Here is a 4,785-nt window from a genome sequence, read left to right as displayed (position 1 = left end):
ATTTTCTTTTGTCAAAGGATTTCAAAATTGGAAAAGTTGACACCACCATTTTCACAAAAATCATTGGTGATGATTTCTTTGTGTGTCAAATTTATGTTGATGACATCATATTCGGTTCTACTAATGAGGTATTTTGCAAAGAATTTGGTGATATGATGTCTAGGGAATTTAAGATGTCCATGATTGGAGAGTTGAGCTTCTTCCTTGGATTTCAAATCAAGCAACTCAAGGATAGGACGTTCGTGAGCCAAACCAAGTACATCAAGGATCTACTCAAGAGGTTTGGCTTGGAGGATGCAAAGCCCATCAAGACACCTATGGCAACCAATGGGCATCTCGACCTTGATGAGGGAGGTAAACCGGTAGATTTAAAGCTTTATTGTTCCATGATTGGTAGCTTGCTCTACCTTATTGCATCTAGGCCGGATATCATGTTTAGTGTTTGCATGTGTGCACGGTTTCAAGCCGCTCCTAAGGAGTGTCACTTAGTGGCCGTGAAAAGGATTCTAAGATATTTGAAGCATTCCTCTACTATTGGCTTGTGGTACCCAAAAGGTGCTAAGTTTAAGCTTGTTGGCTATTCCGATTCGAATTATTCCGGTTGCAAAGTGGATAGAAAGAGCACATCCGGTAGTTGCCAAATGCTTGGTAGATCCCTTGTGTCATGGTCATCCAAGAAACAAAACTCCGTAGCCCTCTCTACCGCCGAGGCGGAATATGTTTCAGCAGGTAGTTATTGTGCCCAATTGCTTTGGATGAAACAAACCGTGTTGGACTATGGCATATCCTTCACCAAAACACCACTCCTATGTGACAATGATAATGCCATAAAGATAGCCAATAACCCGGTCCAACATTCTAGAACCAAGTATATTGACATTCACCATCACTTCCTAAGAGACCATGTTGCCAAGTGTTACATAGTCATTAGCCACATAAGAACCGAGGATCAACTAGCCGACATCTTTACCAAGCCTATTGATGAAACCCGTTTTTGCAAATTGAGGAATGAGTTAAATGTCATAGACTTCTCTAATGTGGCTTGAGATGGTGTACCATGGTTGCTTCTTTTTGAATATTGTATATTTGCTCTCATTTGCTCTTATGTTTTGGATTTATTGCCATTTGATTCTTCATTGTGAAAATGGAGCATGTCACATTAAGGGGGAGTTTTGCACTCTTGCATGTGCTCTACCTCCCTTTATATGTGAGCAAATCAACTAGTGGTGCTAGTAGTATTTTCAAAATGCCCAAGTCAACATAAGTCAAAACTTTTGCAAAATCAATGTAATTTGAAAACTATCTCTTGGAAAATGTTTCAAAAGGTTCCCTATATGTTTTCTAAGCCTCACATTGCTAGAAAAATGATTTTTGAATGAAAATGCCATTTTGGCTCTCTTTTGAAGAAACTAGATTCTTGTTTTTGGCCAAAATGAGATTAAACCCCAAAATGAGTTTGAGAAGGAATTTGAGAAAAGTTTCAAAATAAAATTGGTAGAGAGGAGGATTTGAAATGTTTTTGGTATTCAAATCATATTCAAAAACCAAATATTTCAAAAGTTGTTTGAAAATCAAATTCGCCCAAAAATCCCTATAGACCATAAAATGTCACCTCCTAGCACTCAAGTGAGTTTTGTTGCAAATCTTCATAAATTTCAAATATTATGAATGGTTGGCAATATTTCAACTCACATATTTCAAAATTGCTCCAAAAAATCAAATTTTTGTTGAATTTTATTGAGTGAGGGTAGCCGAACTGTGCAAGGGCTGTGCACAGTCGGCTGGGGGGCCAGGCGGTCTGACCGGCGCTATATGCGCGGTCTGACCTGCCTGGTGGCTGCGGTCTGACCGGCCACTAGAGCCCGGTCTGACCGATGGCACCCCGGCGGTCTGACCGGCCGCTTATAGCCGGTCTGACCGGCCGGGGATGGTGGGCCCAGGAAACTTTCCTTTTCTTCCCTCCTCTTCTTCATCCCGCACCTACCTCTTCTCTTCTCATCCCCATTCATCCCCATCACGAAAAACACTCATCTCTCTCCTCTCCCAAACCCTAGCCACCTCCCTCCACCAAATCTATCCGGTTCAACCGTCAAAATCACTCCGGTTACACCGTAAGTGATTCTCCTCCGCTTCCTCTCTCTATTCCATGGATTGATTTGTGTTTTGATTGAGTTTTTGATCCATGGCATGGAACCCTAGGTGAAGGAAGAGGTGTTCTTCGATTTGCACCAATAGAGGGTAGTTTCTTGGTGTGATTCAACTCCTTCAACCGGTAAATCACTCTCCCTCTTGTGCACTGCTCTCAAATTCGGTCTATTTCAATCTCTAGGGTTTAGGGTAGTTTCCCCCTTGATTCCAATCTTGATGAAATAGGCCATACCCTTTGATGTTCAAGTTCAAAATTTGTGCAATATCGTTCTAGCAATATTTTAGACTCATTTGTGTGATTGTGGAAGGATTTGGTTGAGCTCCTGTCAGTGGCGGTCTGACCGGCAGGCGGTCTGACCGACACCAAAGCGGCGGTCTCACCGGCCTAGGGTAGGCGGTTTGACCGGCCAGGGGCCATTGCCGGCGGTCTGACCGGCCCTAGCCCCCGGTCTGACCACCCCTGACAGGCAGCACCCCCATTCCTCCCTCTTCACTATGTGGCTTCTAAAATTGTTGCTTATCCATCATTTGCTCCTTGTTTTTCAGCTATGCCTCCCCGCACTCGCCATGGTCGTCGTTAGCCCACGCCCGATCCCGTCAATGAGAATGAGGAATCAAACAGAGATGAATATGTTCAAAGTGATGATGAAAATATGAAAAATGTTCAAGATGATGAGATGGAAGTAAGTGATGATGGTGATGACAATGGGAGTGGCAATGGTGAAGATGATGAGGCAAGTGATGATGGGAGTCCTCTCGATTCCACCATCCAATTTGTGCTTAATTTGAGAAATGCTCAACAATACACTATCCTCCGTCATCATGATCAATTCCGGAGGCCTAACGATTGTAATGATCCAAGATTTCATACACGGTTCCAAAAGTCCGTGTATGAACAAGTGTATGCCAACAAAGCCTTCGCCGAACACAAGTGAATTTCTTGGAGGCATATTGGTGAGACACCGGAGTTTGAAGATTTGCAAGAGATGTTCCGGACCGTTGGGATTGATAGAATTGTCACCATGAAGCAACCTTTTGATGAAGATCTCATCCGGCAATTCTATGCCACCGTATGGGTGTCCGGCGATTGTGATGCAATGAAGTGGATGTCGAGGACCCTTCGATGCTCTATCAACCGCCGTGAATTCAAGGAGCTCTTGCACATTCGCTTCAACAACGGGGATGACCTTCATGATGAGCACACCCACAACCCCTTCTCCATTGATCACTTTTCTCAGTTTTATGAAGAAGGGGGAAGGCACACATATGGAAAGGTGGCAGGTTTGAGGGCTCTCCCAAGTGTAATCAACCGCATAGTAAGGGCCAACATCCTCCCAAGATGCGGAAACAATGATGACATACGCGGAGTTGCTTGGCATGTCATTGATGCCATTTTGGATGGTCGTCGGTTTGATGTTATCAACCTTATGATGAAGGAGATTGCCATCTCAAAGGGGACTATTGGACAAGGAATCTATTATGCTCCCTACATAATGAGGTTGATTCAAAGCAAGTTGGGACAAATTGGTCACAATTTAAAAGAACATAAGGAGTACAAGCCTCGTCTCCAACTCTACACTCCTAGAGCTCCTCGTGTGCGCCAACCAACTTTTGATCAAGGTGCAAGCTCAAGTGCAGCCCCTCCTCCTCCTCATGGGTATGATCCAAGTGCTTTTTTCCATCCACAATATGCATACTTTGGAATGCAACCCAACGAGTACTTCAACCCGGTACTTGGGGCTATTAATACCCTAAGTGAAAGCATTCAACGCTTGTCTACCGGACATGAAGCTTTGCATGAGGATGTTCGTGGCTTGCGCACCGATGTTGGCAACTTGAATACTTCGGTGGAAAGATTGCATACTAGGGTGGGTGTCTTGGATTCTCGAGTCCAAACTTTGGAGAGTACCCAAAACATTTGTGTATCATCGTCGTCGTGATGCTCATCATCCTTCCACTTAGGCGTGTCCTCCTTCTCCACCACAAGAATGAAGACCTTTTTGGTACTTGATGCCAAAAGGGGGAGAAAAGTGTGTTTCTATGTCTTGTGGGTTGGGACTAGTGGTAGTGAGGTTAGTCACCTCATATCTAATAGGTTAAGGAGGTTTGGGCTATATTATGTATGGGTATGGGCTATTACTCTATATTGTGTGTTCCTTTTCATTTTGTTGATCTCTATGTTATTTGGATCCTTCGTGGTCTTGTAATAGCCTATATTTATTTGTGAGCCCTTTATGTGGTCTTAATGTGAACTTGTGCTATGATGGATGGTTGGTGTGACATTGATATACTTGTGACCATCTTATGCATTCGGTTGATTCATATGTGAAGTTCACATTATAATTTGTCTATGTGTTATGCTATGTTGATTTGTGAAATTGAATTGTGCATTGGCTCCATATTTGCTATTTGTGATTGTTATGCACATGTTTAGGGGGAGCTTTTGCTTGTCAATGCAATATATGTCCATGTGCTCTATGTTTGATTATATATATTTGTGGTGTTTGTCATCAATTACCAAAAAGGGGGACATTGAAGCATCTAGACCCCCGGTGTTAATTCTGGTAATTAATGACAAGCGTTAATTGTGGACTAACCGTTGTCTTTGAGCTATACATTTTAAGTTAGGTCCACGTC

Source organism: Oryza sativa, chromosome 12 (assembly GCF_034140825.1).
Source record: "Oryza sativa Japonica Group chromosome 12, ASM3414082v1".
Lineage (NCBI taxonomy): Eukaryota > Viridiplantae > Streptophyta > Magnoliopsida > Poales > Poaceae > Oryza > Oryza sativa.
The sequence above is the reverse complement of the archived record's forward strand: the minus strand, read 5'-3'. Positions refer to the sequence as shown.